The sequence below is a fragment of the Pseudorca crassidens genome, chromosome 12 (assembly GCF_039906515.1).
Source record: "Pseudorca crassidens isolate mPseCra1 chromosome 12, mPseCra1.hap1, whole genome shotgun sequence".
In the NCBI taxonomy this organism is placed as follows: Eukaryota; Metazoa; Chordata; class Mammalia; order Artiodactyla; family Delphinidae; genus Pseudorca; species Pseudorca crassidens.
The window spans coordinates 27,463,010-27,480,266 of NC_090307.1; positions in this window are offsets into that span (position 1 = coordinate 27,463,010).

A 17,257-nucleotide genomic window follows, 5' to 3' on the forward strand; every position below is an offset into this window, starting at 1 on the left:
TTGGGGAAGGCTTAGGATGCTAAAGTTTTTCTACAGACAAGAAGCAGGTGGAAGGCATGGGAGTGGAGTGTGGGTTTCTGTCCCAGGAAGGTCCCTAGGGTCCTGTGTAGTTGCAGCTATGCTTAGACATAGCTCCTCCTATGAGGAGATAGGGATCCTGGAGCCAAGGTGGCTTATGTCTAGGCAACACAGAGTAGGTTCCAGGGTCTTTTAAATCATTCTGCACCACGAAGACTGAATAGCCCACTGAGCTGCCAGCATAAGCTGAAAACAGTCCCACTCTAATGCATGACAATAGGAATTTTCAGAACACTGAGGATAAGGAGAAAGTCCTGCAAACTTCCAAGAAGAAAAGCACTGATCACATAGGAGGGGTCAGTGATCTCAAAGGATTTGAACCTCTCAGCATCCAAACTGGCAGAGAAGACAATGAAGCAAGCCCCTCAACATTCTAAAGGAACATGATTTCCACCCCAGAATGCTATAACTAGACAAATTATTAAGCAGGTGGGAGAGTGACATTTTTCAGCCATGCAGTCTCCAGAAAGCACCACTCCAAACTCTTTCTCAAGAAGCTACTAGAACTTGTTCACCACTAAAACCAAGAAAGAGGGACACAGGAAACAGAAGATCCAACCAAAAGCCAAAGGAATTTCCTGGAGGATAGTGGAGGGAGGCCCTGGAGAGCAGTCAGTCCAGACCGGAGCAGTAGTTATCAAGCCCTTTGCTGCTATACCACATAGTTCCCCTGACGATGTGCTTTATGAAAGCAAGGGAGTAAACCAAAGAAGAGAAAGCTGTGAGATGCAGGACATATAAGCACACACACACCCCAACTCAAGAGGAAAGCAAAGGAAATTTTAAGGATGACAGCAAAAGTGAGTCCCAGATGACAACTGGATGACAGGCCTAGAGGACAGCAGGTCTAGCCTGCAGATAAATGAAAGTCTCCAGGAGGGATAACTCCAGGAAAAAAAAAAAAAGGAAATGATAGATTACCTCCTACGATTGACCTTATGGAAAAGTGTACATTGGAGGAATATGCAATGGGTATAAAAAAAGTTAAGCAAATAAAAGCAACAAAGCAATTATTAATTTTGGGGGAAAACAAAAACAAAAAAATAAAGAAACAATAACATGCATTATAACGCTCAGCTGTGAATAATTTTTACATAGGCATAATAACAGAGTCTCTGAATGCTGTTTCAAGAAAAAATGTAAAATAACCATATTGGGAGGATGGAGAAGGGAAGGAGAGAGGATACTGGTGTAAGAGCACTAACCCTCATCTGTCATGATAAGAAATCAGTTGCATATAGTCAGAAGCAGCCGCATAGCACAGGGAGATCAGTTCAGTGCTTTGTGACCACCTAGAGGAGTGGGATAGGGAGGGTGGGAGGGAGGGAGACGCAAGAGGGAGGAGATATGGGGATATATGTATATGTATAGCTGATTCACTTTGTTATAAAACAGAAACTAACACACCATTGTAAAGCAATTATACTCCAATAAAGATGTTAAAAAAAAAACAGAAATCAGTTGCATAAATATTTACAAATGTTATATCTTTTTGTTGAATTGAACCTTGTATCATTATATAATGCCCTTCTTTGTCTCTTATTACAATCTTTGTTTTAAAGTTGATTTTGTCTGACATAAGTATAGCTACCTCAGCTTTCTTTCATTTTCCATTTGTATGGAATATTTTTTCCATCCTTTTATGTTCAGTCTGTGTGTGTCTTTATAGCTAAAGTGAGTCTCTTGAGGCATCATATAGGTAGGACTTGTTTTTCATCTACTCTACGTCTTTTGATCAGAGAATTTAATCCATTCACATTTAAAGTAGTTATTGAGGGACTTCCCTGGTGGCGCAGTGGTTAAGAATCCACCTGCCAAGGTAGGGGACACGGGTTCAAGCCCTGGTCCGGGAAGGTCCCACATGCCGCGAAGCAACTAAGCCTGTGCGCCACAACTACTGAGCCTGTGCTCTAGAGCCCACGAGCCACAACTACTGAGCCCGCATGCCACAACTACTGAAGCCCATGCTCTGCAACAAGAGAAGCCACCGCAATGAGAAGCCCGCACACCACAAAGAAGAGTTATCTCCCGCTTGCCGCAACTAGAGAAAGCCCACACACAGCAATGAAGACCCAATACAGCCAAATAAATAATTTTTTAAAAAAATAAAGTAGTTATTGATAGGTATGTGCTTATTGCCATTTTGTTCATTCTTTTCTGGTTGTTTTTACAAACAAATTGGACTTACAAATGCACTCTCAGAACAGAACTCATTCCTATGTAGGGGACTTACTGTACATGGGCAGAAGATATAAATAGACATTTTTACAAAGAAGACATACAGATGACCAACAGGTACACAAAAATATGCTCAACTTCACTAATCACTGGGAAATGCAAATCAAAACCACAACGAGATATCACCTCACACCTGTTCGAATGGCTATTCTCAAAAAAGACAAAAAAATAACATGCGTTGACGAAGTTGTAAAGAAAAGGGAATCCTCATGCACTGTTGATGGGAATGTAAACTGGTACAGCCACTATGGAAAACAGTATAGGGAATTCCCTGGGGGTCCAGTGGTTAGGATTCAGAGCTTTCACTGCAGTGGTCCAGGTTCAATCCCTGGTTGGGGAACTAAGATCCCGCAAGCTGTGCATCACAGCCAAAAAAATAAAAAAGAAAATGGTATAGAGGTTCCTCAAAAAATTAAAAATAGAACTATCGTATAATCCAGCAATTCCACTCCTGGGTACTCATCCAAAGAAAACAAGAACGCTAGCAAAAGATACATGCACCTCATGTTCATTGAGCATTATTCACAATAGCCAAGATATGGAAATGACCTAAATGTTCATTGATAGATGAATGGATAAAGAAGATGTGGTGTGTGTACACACACACACACACACACACACACACACACACAAACACAATGGAATACTACACAGCCATAAAAAAGAATGAAATCTTGTCATTTACAAGATTCCACATGGGTGGACCTTGAGGGCACTATGCTAAGTGAAATAAGCCAAGACAGAGAAAGACAAATACCATATGATCTCACTTATATGTACAATCTAAAAACAAAAACAAAACAAAACAAAAAGCCAAGCTCATAGATATAGAGAACAGATTGGTGGTTGCCAGAGGCGGGGAGTGGAGGGTGGGCAAAATGAGTGAACGGGGTCAAAAGGTACCAACTTCCAATTATAAAATAAATAAGTCAAGGGGCTGTAATGTACAGAGTGGTGACTATAGTTAATAACATTGCATTGTACATTTGAAAGCTATTAAGACAGTAGATCTTAAAGGTACTCATCACAAGAAAAAAAAAGGAATCAATTGATAATGTCTTAATGTGACTTCACCACTCTTCCCATCCAGGGGTGGAGCAATCTGCCCCGTGGATCTGACCAGCCTTGGGAGTTGTTTTGACCAATAGAATATGGTAGAAGTGGCATTGAGTGAGTTCCACAGCCTAAGCCTAAAATAGTCCTGCAGCTCTGCCTGTGCCCTCTGGGAACACTGACTGGACCGCCTCACAGGAGTCTGGTTTATCCTACAGGAGGATGAGAGATCACAGGGAGGGAACTGAGGCACCCACCCAGCTACCAGGCATGTGAGTGAGGCTGTCTTAGACCTTCTATCCTGACGAGCACCCAGCTGAATGCAGCTGCAGGAGGGAACCTAGGTGAGACCAGCAGACCACCAGCCAACCCACAGAATCATGAGAAATAAAGAACCATTATTGTTTTACACCATGCAATTTTAGGATGGTCTATTTCACAGCAATAGATAACTCTTATATCAAGCCAGTTACCACTAAGGGCAACTGGAGCTCAACCCTGCTGGGGAGCCTGGGAGACAGTATGGAACATGCCTCAGAGTCATCTCAATCGAGGGAAGGGGTAGCTGGGATATTTATTTGCCAGCTTCCCATCTGTCATCGGTTGAAAGCTGCTTCCAAGGGCACGAACTCTCCAGCACTTTCCTTTGCCCTGCAAACAGGCCAAGCATGTTCCCTGTGGCCAGAGATCTGTCCGCTGTGGCACTAAGCAGTCTTCAGTGTGTGTGAGGGTCTGGGAAGGGCACTGACAGAGCTCGCTACAGCGTGTAAACCAGCATGCTTTTCAGAAACTTCTTTTCTGTTTGATCGACTAGAGTCTATGCCTGTTGCCCGCATCCTGGGCCCCTGACTGATGAGTGTGTGCCTCTAGTCCAGTCCTTCCCGCTGCCAGCTGACCTGCTCCCTCTCTATTCCACAGTCCAAATTCTGGAGGCAGCCACGTGGATCAACTCTGCACACCTCCATCACCCCAAACGAGCAGAGCTCTTCCCTCCTCGTGGTCACCAAGTGGCCTGCACATGGGCTGCCTGCAATCAGGGGCCTACCTAGACCAGCCAGGGTTCAGTTACTTCTTTGAGCAGGGCCACTGAGTGTGTGCAGGCACCATGACTGATCTGCTGCAACAAGGTGGGAGAGGCATTTGTGTCTGAATTCCTGTCCCTGCCCAATCTCACCGTGGGAACTTGGCCCATTGTTTCCTGATTCAGAACCTCTGGGGCATGGAGCCCTCTGTCCACTATAGGACAGAAGTAAGGAGTTTCTGGTACCCAAAATACTCACCCCATCCCCCGGTCTCCCTAAGGAGCCCCCAGCCCCCTGATGCCACCTAGAAGTGAGATGCACGCCTGCACTCCAAGTTGGAAACTAAAATGCATTTTCTCACATAAACCACACTATAAATGGTGACCAAGTTCAGTTAACGCTGCACTGTTAATAATAAACTTTAGGAACATTATGAATTAAATAGAAATTTGTGGACTGGCCTGAAAAACCAACCACCATTTATAACTTGGTTTCTATGGGAAAATGCATTCTGAGCTCCAAACAACTGGCTCACACAGAGATTTCTGGAACACAGCCTCGTCACAACGTTGGGAACTGTAGGTGGCTTCTCAGTATACCCAGTTAACATGGTCACTGTGGGTAGTTAATAGTGGGCTCTTGCTCCAGGCTCAGAGAGCCCTGAAGAAAGGTGTGGGATACTCTGGGCAACCTTGTGGGGCAGCTCATCCCTTCCTTCTGGAAGCTGATGGGGACCACAGAGCTGATGGGGAGAGCACAGGACACCTAGTCTGGCACGCTCCCCAGGGTAACACTCCTGACAGCCTTTGCTTATATGCTCGCAAGAGCAAGGAGCTCATTGCTTCACAGAGATTTTATAGGGCCAACTGTCACCGCTCAACAATTCTTTCCTATATTGAGCTGAAATCTGCCCTCCACTTCCTCCCACCCTGATTCCACCCCTGCAATTTCTACTCATCCTTCAAACCTTGCTTGAGTTTTAACTTCTCTATGAAACCTTCCCTAACCCCACCCACCTCCATGTTAGAGTAATACTAGCTGCTGTAACAAATAAACCTCAAACGTTTCAGAATATGTCTCTACTTATCAAAAAGTGGGTGTCTTAGCTCAGGCTGCTATAACAAAATACCATAGATTGGCAGCTTAAACAACAAGCATTTCTCTCTCACAGTTCTGGAGGTTAGTTCGTGGAAGTCCAATGATCTAGTGCTGGCAGATTTGGTGGCTGCTGAGAACCTGCTTCCTGGTTCATACACAGCTGTCTTCTCACTGTCTGCTCATTTGGTAGAGAGAGATTGCCTCTCTGATGCCTCTTCTAGTAAGGGCACTAATCCCACTTGTGAGGGTTCCACCCTCACAACCTAATTAATTTCCAAAGGCCCCATCTTCACATACTATCACACTGGAGATTAGGGCTTCAACATATGAACTTGGGGGGGGGGCGGGTGGAGGCACAGACATTCAATCCATAGCAGAATTTCCCATTTGGTGATTGAGGGTCCCAGGCTCCTACCAACCTGCCAACTTCCCCTCAGTAGGTGGGAAGGAAAGCAGGGAGAAGGCACACCTGCTTTTTAACTTCACTTCTTGCCTTGGAAGTGAGCCATCATTTCTACTCAGTGCCATTGGCAAGAGTTCATCACATGGCTCCACCCAGATGAAGGCAGTGTCCTCCATAGCTAGACAGGCATTTCTAGTGACAAATGCAGACCAAGGAAGCAGACCTGCAAAGTTTTGATGGACATCAGCTTGTCTTTTACCTAGTACACACACACACACACACACACACACACACACACACACACACACACACACACACACACAATGCAAGTCAGCTCCTGGCAGGTAGATTCCCGGCCAATCTGCAGGTATTAAGCTGTATGCTGAGCTCGGTCTTACTGAGGCAAAAGTCCAGGCCGATCCCCCTGCCCTAAACTGATCCATGTGTCCCAAGGGTCACAGGATAACAGGAGGGGAAAAAACTTAATGCTCCAGGAAACACTTGCTCTAGTTGGAGGCACAATGGGAACAAAAGACTAGAGCTGGATCTACTTGCAAATGCACAAGCTTGAGAGAGGCCCTGAGAACTCCTTGTCCCTAAAATATTCCCTATTGGCAGAACATCAGCAATTCCACCATTAGAGCAGCGAGACTGAGCCTTGAGGCACTGCACATGGATAATGGGCAAACTGTAATAATCTCTCCCATTTACTGAGCACTTACTATGTGGCAGCATTGTTCTGAGAACTTCATGCTATTAACTCAGTTAACCCTCTTCCACCGTATGACTGAGTTCTATGCTGTACGTTACAGAGAGGGATGCTGAGGCACTGAGGTTAAGTCACTTGCCCAAGGTCACAGAACCAGGTCGTGGTAGAGCTAGGCTACATCCCAAACCCTGGTGTAGAGCCAGGAGCTAATCACTGGGCCATACTGCCCAGCTGGACAACAGGAGGCCCTCAGTCCTTGGCACTTCTTTCTTTGTAGAGCCATCCCAGCCCCTTATATTCGGGGGGGAGGCGGAGAGGGGAGGGAGCATGAAGACTCGAGCTTCTGACTCCACCAGGGTGCCCCCCTTCAGGGCGGGGAGAGAGCAGCATTCATGTGGATCAGGGGCTCTGAGCCCTCCTCACCCCAGTCCCCTGCCCAGGCTCCCCAGTCAGCCACCTGTCGCCTAAGCATCTCTGAGCAGCTGTGCCTGAAGGCCCCTCTGGCCCCTCGCAGTGAAGAGGCCCTGAGGCAGGGTAGGGGAGGCCAACCAGCCCTAATGGGCTTTTCTGTTGGGCTTGCAGCAAATCCTCCAGCCCAAGTTCACCAGGAGGTCGAGAGGTACTCCTTCCACCCCCATTGCCCCACCCCTAATCCCCGCAGCCTAGATGAGACCCACAGCTCCCATGGCGGAGAGACCAGAGAGTGTGGGTCCCACTGTCCCAGGATGGGAGGTACCCTAAGCCACAGCCTGAGGATCAGAGATGGAGACCCCCAGGGGATCTGCCTCCCAGAAAGGACTCCTCACACAGGTGGTAGTGGAGAAGCTCAGAACACTTGGATTCCAAACTCCTCTGTCAATGACTGAAAAACAGCTTAGAAGGCACACTAGCATTTGGGGGTCTCGTTTTTCTCATCTACTAAATGGGCTTCCTTCCCTCAGTCTAAGTCTCCTGGGGTTTCACACGATGTCAGATTCTTACTGACCTGCCGGCCCCACAACACCCCCCCTTAAACCCCTTGTCACTGTAGCAAAAGAGCAGAGATTTTTGTGCATGACATTCTGCAGCCAAGAAAAACACTCCATATTATGCAGAAACAGATACTGTATATTGTTGAATGAAAATGACAGGTTACAAGGCAGTAGGTTCATATGATCCAAGTTTCATGAATCTAGATATGACATATAAACAAATATAAAACTTGGAGATAACTACATACAGATATATAGATATATAAACTTGGAGAGATATATATATCATAATGCTAACAGGGTGGAATAATTATCGGGAAGTTTTAATTTTCTCTTTTGTGCTTTTCAGCTTTTTAAAGTGCATTTTCTACAGGTATTCGTTACCAGATTGAAAAAAAAAATTCAGGTACCTAAAACTTTAATTTTGCCGTGTTCACTCCCCTGCTCCCCAAAACACCAAAGGCTCCTTCCAGTCCACATAATTAAGTTAGTGAGAGACCTTCCTTGCTGGAAGCATCTGAGACTGTGATGTTTAACTCTTTGGGATCCACCCACCTCTTAGAGAATCAGATGGAAGTTATGGGCCTCTCTCCACAAAAATACACATAGATGCAAACCTTATGTGATTTGGCAGGAGATTCTTGGACTCCATGAAGTCTGTCCATGAACTTCAGGTTAAAAGCTTCTGACCTGAGACTTCCCTGGTGGCTCAGTGGTTAAGAATCCGCCTGCCAATGCAGGACACACGAGTTCAATCTCTGGTCTGGGAAGATCCCACATGTCAAGGAGCAACTAAGCCCACGTGCCGCAACTACTGGGCCTGCGTGCTCCAACTACTGAAGCCTGCGTGCCTAGAGCCCGTGCTCCGCAGCAAGAGAAGCTACCACAATGAGAAGCCCATGCACCGCAATGAAGAGTAGCCCCCGCTCGCCGCAACTAGAGAAAGCTGGCGCGTAGCAACAAAGACCCAATGCAGCCAAATTAATTAATTAATTATTTTTTTAAAAAAGCTTCTGATCCAAGTAAATTTCAAGCCAGGAGAGAGAAAGCAACTTACTGAATGTTGCCAGCAGGCTAGTGGCATTCAGATTCCTTTAAGGTTGTCTACAGTCTGACCCCCACTAACCTTCCCAGGTTTATCTCCCATTTTTGGCCTCCACTCAGCACACTTGGCCTTCTCCAGGCTTTTCCCAGCCATTGCTCTCCACCCTTCTGTTCAATGCCCTTTCTGCTCCCTACCTTCCAAATCCTCTTCATCAGTATCAAGGTTGGCTTCAGCTGCATGTAAGTGACCCCCATCCTCCCCCAATAAGAGTGGCTCAAACACTCAAGGGTATATTCTATCTGGGTAAAGTCTAGAGGTGAGCGATGCAGGGCTGGTAGGGTAATTCCATAAAGTTGTCAGGAAGCCAGGCTCCTTCTGCCTTTTTTGCTCTGCCATCCTCAGTGTGCACAATCAATATGCAATGTTGCCTCAGGGACCAAGACATCTATCTGAAAGCAGAAAGAAGGAAGGCAAGAAGAACAATAAAGGCACACCTCCCTCAAGTTTTCCTTAAGAAGCTTTCCCAGAAGTCCCAGGCACCACAGCGGCTGTATCTCACTGATAGAAGCTAGGCTCCTGGCCACGTCTAACCACAAGGGAGGCTGAGAAGTGTAGTCTTTCCCACTGGGCACCGCGCTAGGATTCTGTCACTAGGGAAGAAGGGTGGGATGGATATGGGCCAGGCAGTCTTCAGCCTCTGCCGTGTCATGTATAAAGCACGCTTCATTTGTGCAGCCTTGCCCATCCACTCCAACTGCCAGTGGTCTCAGCTTCCTGTGCGACCTTCTAGTCTGTGTCTAAGCCTTTTATTTTCCAATTCCCATCTCCAGTTATTATTTAAATATTTTATTGCTACCAAATTTGGAGGACTTGATACATTGTAAACACTATTTACATTTGTAACATGAATGCAATGCTTTTTTTACCTAAAATCTATGTTCCAATTTTGTAAATTGCCCCAGTGCTCTTCTTTTTTTTAAACATCTTTATTGGAGTATAATTGCTTTACACTACTGTGTTAGTTTCTGTTTTATAACAAAGTGAATCAGCTATACGTATTCACTCTGTATGACAGACTTTAGGTCCATCCACCTCACTACAGATAACTCAATTTCGTTTCTTTTTATGGCTGAGTAATATTCCATTGTATATATGTGCCACATCTTCTTTATCCATTCATCTGTTGATGGACACTTAGGTTGCTTCCATGTCCAGGCTATTGTAAACAGAGCTGCAATGAACATTTTGGTATATGACTGTTTTTGAATTATGGGTTTCTCAGGGTGTATGCCCAGTAGTGGGATTGCTGGGTCATATGGTAGTTCTATTTATAGTTTTTTAAGGAACCACCATACTGTTCTCCATAGTGGCTGTATCAACTTACATTCCCACCAACAGTGCAAGAGGGTTCCCTTTCCTCCACACCCTCTCCAGCATTTATTGTTCGTAGATTTTTTGATAATGGCCATTCTGATTGGTGTGACGTGATACCTCATTGTAGTTTTGATTTGCATTTCTCTAATGATTAGTGATGTTGAGCATCCTTTCCTGTGTTTGTTGGCAATCTGTATAGCTTCTTTGGAGAAATGTCTATTTAGGTCTACTGCCCATTTTTGGACTGGGTTGTTTGTTTTTTGATATTGAGCTGCATGAGCTCTTTGTAAACTTTGGAGATTAATCCTTTGTCAGTTGCTTCATTTGCAAATATTTTCTCCCATTCTGAGGGTTGTCTTTTGGTCTTATTTATGGTTTCCTTTGCTGTGCAAAAACTTTTAAGTTTCATTAGGTTCCATTCATTTATTTTTGTTTTTATTTCCATTTCTCTAGGAGGTGGGTCAAAAAGGATTTTGCTGTGATTTATGTCATAAAGTGTTCTGCCTATGTTTTCCTTTAAGAGTTTTATAGTGTCTGGCCTTACGTTTAGGTATTTAATCCATTTTGAGTTTATTTTTGTGTATGGTATTAGGAAGTGTTCTAATTTCATTCTTTTACATGTATCTGTCCAGTTTTCCCAGCACCATTTATTGAAGAGGCTGATTTTTCTCCATTGTATATTCTTGCCTCCTTTATCAAAAATAAGTTTACCCTGGGCTTCCCTGGTGGCGCAGTGGTTGAGAGTCCGCCTGCCGATGCAGGGGACACGGGTTCGTGCCCTGGTCCGGGAGGATCCCATATGCCGCGGAGTGGCTGGGCCTGTGGGCCGTGGCCGCTGAGCCTGCACGTCCAGAGCCTGTGCTCCGCAACGGGAGAGGCCGCGACGGTGAGAGGCCCGCTTACCGCAAAAAAAAAATAAAATAAAATAAAATAAGTTTACCCTATGTGCGTGGGTATATCCCTGGGCTTTCTATCCTGTTCCATTGATCTATGTTTCTGTTTTTGTGCCAGTACCATACTGTCTTCATTACTGTAGCTTCACAGTATAGTCTGAAGTCCGGGAGCATGATTCCTCCAGCTCCGTTTTTCTTTCTCAAGATTGCTTTGGCTATTCAGGGTCTTTTGTGTTTCCATACAAATTGTGAAATTTTTTGTTCCAGTTCTGTGAAAAATGTCATTGGTAGTTTGATAAGGATTGCATTGAATCTGTAGATTGCTTTGGGTAGTATAGTCATTTTCACAATGTTGATTCTTCCAATCCAAGAACATGGTATATCTCTCCATCTGTTTGTATCATCTTTAATTTCTTTCATCAGCGTCTTATAGTTTTCTGCATACAGATCTTCTGTCTCCTTAGGTAGGTTTATTCCCAGGTATTTTATTCTTTTTGTTGCAGTAGTAAATGAGAGCGTTTCCTTAATTTCTCTTTCAGATTTTTCATCATTAGTGTATAGGAATGCAAGAGATTTCTGTGCATTAATTTTGTATCCTGCTACTTTACCAAATTCATTGATTAGCTCTAGTAGCTTTCTGGTAGCATCTTTAGGATTCTCTATGTATAGTATCATGTCATCTGCAAACAGTGACAGCTTTACTTCTTTTCCGATTTGGATTTCTTTTTCTTCTCTGATTGCTGTAGCTAAAACTTCCAAAACTATGTTGAATAAGAGTGGTGAGAGTGGACAGCCTTGTCTTGTTCCTGATCTTAGAGGAAATGCTTTCAGTTTTTCACTATTGAGAATGATGTTGGCTGTGAGTTTGTCATATATGGCCTTTGTTATGTTGAGGTAAGTTCCCTCTATGCCTACTTTCTGGAGGGTTTGTATCATTTTGTCAAAAGCTTTTTCTGCATGTATGGAGATGATCGTATTTTTTTTTATTCTTCAATTTGTTAATATGGTGTATCACATTGATTGATTTGCATATATTGAAGAATCCTTGCATTCCTGGGATAAACCCTACTTGATCATGGTGTATGATCCTTTTAATGTGCTGTTGGATTCTGTTTGCTAGTATTTTGTTGAGGATTTTTGCATCTATGTTCATCAGTGATATTGGCCTGTAGTTTTCTTTCTTTGTGACATCTTTGTCTGATTTTGGTATCACAGTGATGGTGGCCTTGTAGAATGAGTTTGGGAGTGTTCCTCTCTCTGCTATATTTTGAAAGAGTTTGAGAAGGATAGGTGTTAGCTCTTCTCTAAATGTTTGATAGAATTCCCCTGTGAAGCCAACGAGTCCTGGGCTTTTGTTTGTTGGAGGATTTTTAATCACAGTCTCACTTTTAGTGCTTGTGACTGGTCTATTTATATTTTCTATTTCTTCCTGGTTCAGTCTAAGAATTTGTCCATTTCTTCCAGGTTGTCCATTTTATTGGCTTGTAGTTGCTTGTAGTAGTCTCTCATGATCCTTTGTATTTCTGCAGTGTCAGTTGTTACTTCTCCTTTTTCATTTCTAATTCTATTGATTTGAGTCTTCTCTCTTTTTTTCTTGATGAGTCTGGCTCATCAAGAAAATTGATAAAATGGTTTATCAATTTTGTTTATCTTCTCAAAGAACCAACTTTTAGTTTCATTGATCTTTGCTATTATTTCCTTCATTTCTTTTTCACTTATTTCTGATCTGATCTGTATGATTTCTTTCCTTCTGCTAACTTTTTTTGTTCTTTTTCTAATTGCCTTAGGTGTAAGGTTAGGTTGTTTATTTGAGATGTTTCTTGGTTCTTGAGGTAGGATTGTATTGCTATAAACTTCCCTCTTTGAACTGCTTTTGCTGCTTCCCATAGGTTTTGGGTAATCGTGTTTTCATTGTCATTTGTTTCTAGGTATTTTTTGATTTCCTCTTTGATTTCTTCAGTGATCTCTTGGTTATTTAGTAGTGTATTGGTTAGCCTCCATGTGTTTGTATTTTTTACAGATTTTTTCCTGTAATTGATATCTAGTCTAATAGCGTTGTGGTTGGAAGAGATACTTGATATGATTTCAATTTTCTTAAATTTACCAAGGCTTGAGTTGTGACTCAAGATATGGTCTATCCTGGAGAATGTTCCATGAGCCCTTGAGAAGAATGTGCATTCTGTTGTTTTTGGATGCAATGTCCTATAAATATCTATTAAGTCCATCTTGTTTAATGTATCATTTAAAGCTTGTGTTTCCTTATTTATTTTCATTTTGGATGATCTGTCCATTGGTGAAAGTGGGGTGTTAAAGTCCCCTACTATGATTGTGTTACTGTCAATTTCCCCTTTTATGGCTGTTAGCATTTGCCTTATGTATTGAGGTGCTCCTATGTTGGGTGCATAAATGTTTACAATTGTTATGTCTTCTTCTTGGATCGATCCCTTGATCATTATGTAGTGTCCTTCTTTGTCTCTTGTAATGGACTTTATTTTAAAGTCTATTTTCTCTGATATGAGAATTGCTACTCCAGCTTTCTTTGATTTCCATTTGCATGAAATATCTTTTTCCATCCCCTCACTTTCAGTCTGTATGTGTCCTAGATCTGAAGTGGGTCTCTTGTAGACAGCATATATACAGGTCTTGTTTTTGTATCCATTCAGCCAGTCTATGTCTTTTGGTTGGAGCATTTAATCCATTTACATTTAAGGTAGCTATCGATATGTATGTTCATATTACCATTTTCTTAATTGATTTGGGTTTGTTATTGTAGGTCTTTTCGTTCTCTTGTGTTTCCTGCCTAGAGAAGTTCCTTTAGCATTTGTTGTAAAGCTGGTTTTGTGGTGCTGAATTCTCTTAGCTTTTGCTTGTCTGTAAAGGTTTTAATTTCTCCGTCAAATCAGAATGAGATCCTTGCTGGGTAGAGTAATCTTGGTTGTAGGTTTTTCCCTTTCATCACTTTAAATATGTCCTGCCACTCCCTTCTAGCTTGCAGAGTTTCTGCTGAAACATCAGCTGTTAACCTTATGGGGATTCCCTTGTATGTTATTGTTGTTTTTCCCTTGCTGCTTTTAATATTTTTTCTTTGTATTTAATTTTTGATAGTTTGATTAATATGTGTTTTGGTGTGTTTCTCCTTGGATTTATCTTGTATGGGATTCCCTGTGCTTCCTGGACTCAATTGATGGTTTCCTTTCCCATATTAGGGAACTTTTCAACTATAATCTCTTCAAACATTTTTTCAGTCCCTTTCTTTTTCTCTTCTTCTTCTGGGACCTCTATAATTCGAATGTTGGTGCATTTAATGTTGTCCAAGAGGTCTCTGAGACTGTCCTCAAGTCTTTTCATTCTTTTTTCTTTATTCTGCTCTGCGATAGTTATTTCCACTATTTTATCTTCCAGGTCACTTATCCATTCTTCTCCCTCAGTTATTCTGCTGTTGATTCTTTCTAGAGAATTTTTAATTTTATTTATTGTGTTGTTCATCAAAATAAAAGATGCTCTTTAGTTGCTCTTTTGTTCTTCTAGGTCCTTGCTAAACGTTTCTTGTATTTTCTCCATTCTATTTCCAAGACTTTGGATCATCTTTACTATCATTATTCTGAATCCTTTTTCAGGTAGACTGCCTAGTTCCTCTTCATTTGTTTGGTCTGGTGGGCTTTTACCTTGCTCCTTCATCTACTGTGTTTCTCTGTCTTCTCATTTTGCTTAACTTACTGTGTTTGCGGTCTCCTTTTCACAGGCTGCAGGTTCGTAGTTCCCATTGTTTTTGGTGTCTGCCCCCAGTTGCTAAGATTGGTTCAGTGGGTTGTGTAGGCTTCCTGGTGGAGGGGACAGGTGCCTGTGTTCTGGAGGATGAGGCTGGATCTTGTCTTTCTGGTGGGCAGAACTGCGTCCGGTGTGTTTTGGGGTGTCTGTGACCTTATTATGATTTTACGCAGCCTCTCTGCTAATGAGTGGGGTTGTGTTCCTATCTTGCTAGTTGTTTGGCATAGGGTGTCTAGAACTGTAGCTTGCTGGTTGTTGAGTGGAGCTGCGTCCTAGCGTTGAGATGGGGATCTCTGGGAGAGCTTTCGCCTTTTGATATTATGTGGACCCAGGAGGTCTCTGGTGGACCAATGTCCTGAACTCGACTCTCCCACCTCAGAGGCACAGGTCGACACCAGCCAAAGTACCAAGACCCTGCCAGCCACACGGCTCAGAAGATAAGGGAGGAAAAAAAAAAAAAGAAAGAAAAAAAATAATAAAATAAAGTTATTAAAATAAAAAATATATTATTAAAAATTTAAAAATTAAAAATTCATAAACAAAGAAAGAAGAGAGCAACCAAACCAATAAACAAATCCACCAATGATAACAAGTGTTAAAAACTATACTAAAGGGCTTCCCTGGTGGCACAGTGATTGAGAGTCCACCTGCCGATGCAGGGGACACAGGTTTGTGCCCCGGTCTGGGAGGATCCCATGTGCCGCGGAGCGGCTGGGCCCGTGAGCCATGGCCACTGAACCTGTGCGTCCGGAGCCTGTGCTCCGCAACGGGAGAGGCCACAACAGTGAGAGGCCCGCGTACCGCAAAAAAAAAAACAAAAAAAAAACTATACTAAAAAAAAAAGGACAGAGACCTAGGACAAATGGTAAAAGCAAGCTATAGAGACAAAATCACACAAAGAAGCATACACATACACACTCACAAAAAGAGAAAAAAGAGGACTTCCCTGGTGGCGCAGTGGTTGAGAATCTGCCTGCTAATGCAGGGGACACGGGTTTGAGCCCTGGTCTGGGAGGACCCCACATGCCACGGAGCAACTAGGCCCATGAGCCACAACTACTGAGCCTGCACGTCTGGAGCCTGTGCTCTGCACAAAGAGAGGCCGCGATAGTGAGAGGCCCGCACACCGCGATGAAGAGTGGCCCCCGCTTGCCACAACTAGAGAAAGCCCTTGCACAGAAACGAAGACCCAACACAGCAAAAATAAATTAATTAATTAATAAACTCCTACCCCCAACATCTTCTTTAAAAAAAAAAAAAGAGAAAAAGGAAAAATATTTATATATCTGAGACAGTCATAGCTGTTTTTAGGATTCGAGACAGAGATTCAGGGAACAATGCAAAGATGGTGTGCTCCATCCAAGACAATCTCCCCTTTGTCCTGAAGCCATCTGTAGAGAATTACTACACCCTGGTAACTGATAGCCCTCTGGTGGTCGCCTTGGCATCGGTGTCGTCGCTCTTCCTCTTCTTGGTGCTGGTGTTCTTTGCGGTGCAGCTGGGCAGGCCCCAGTGTTCTTTACACCACTACATAAAGTAAGTTTAGCAAGAGATTAAGACATTTATGGTTCTTTCTGTCTGTAGATTGAGGAACAAACCACTGTGTTCAAAAGTTACATGGATTACTTTTCTTCTTTCAGTGTGTTTATTTATTTGAAATACAGTTGGATTCATTTACTTCCATTTGAACTCAGTTTTACAGCTCCCTCCATCCTGGTTGATTTAATACTAGGTTTTTTTTTAATATATAGAATATTAACATAATTCCCAAAGTCAAACTACATAAAAGGTACACTCAGCGAGGCATCACTCTCCTAAACTTCCCTCTGGCCTCCCTCCCCCACCACCCCTTTGTAGATAACCAATTTCAGTAGTTTCTAGTTTATCTTTCCTTTGTGTCTTTTGAAAAAAAATAAGCAGATATCGTTATGTTTTCTTTTCCCTCCTTTCTTATATAAAAGGTAGTATGCTGTATGCTCTTTTTTGCATTTTGCTTTTGTCACTTAGTGCATCCTGAAAATCACTTCATATCAGTTCAAAGAGATCTTCCTCACTCATTTCACAGTTGCGTGGATGTGGATCCACTGGATGGATGTTTCCCAGTTTATTCAACCAATCTCTCGTGCTTTGACAGCTAGGTACTTTCCTATATTTTGCATCACAAATCATGCTGCCGTGAACCACGTGTACTTATGTATTTCCACGTGGTTGAGGTGTATGTTCAGGGTAAGCTCCCGCAGTTTGGTTCCTGGGTAGAGGGTAAAAGTGTACGTAGTTTTCTTCAGTGTGACAAATTCTCCTTCGTGGGGTCTTGCATCCTGCAATCCCACCAGCAATGTCTAAGACCACCTATTTCCCCACAGCCTCGCCAACAGAACAGATTATCAACAGACTGGATTTTTGCCTATCTGATGAATGAGAAATGATATCCATATCACAGTGTAGTTTTAATTCGCATTTCTCTTCATACTTTCACTTGTTTAAGGGCTATTGTTATATCATTTTGTGTGTGTGAATTGTCTGTTATATCTTTGGCACATTTTTCTACAAAGAAAAATCTTCAAGAATTCTTTTAAGATTAAAACAAAATTTTAATATTTTTTTC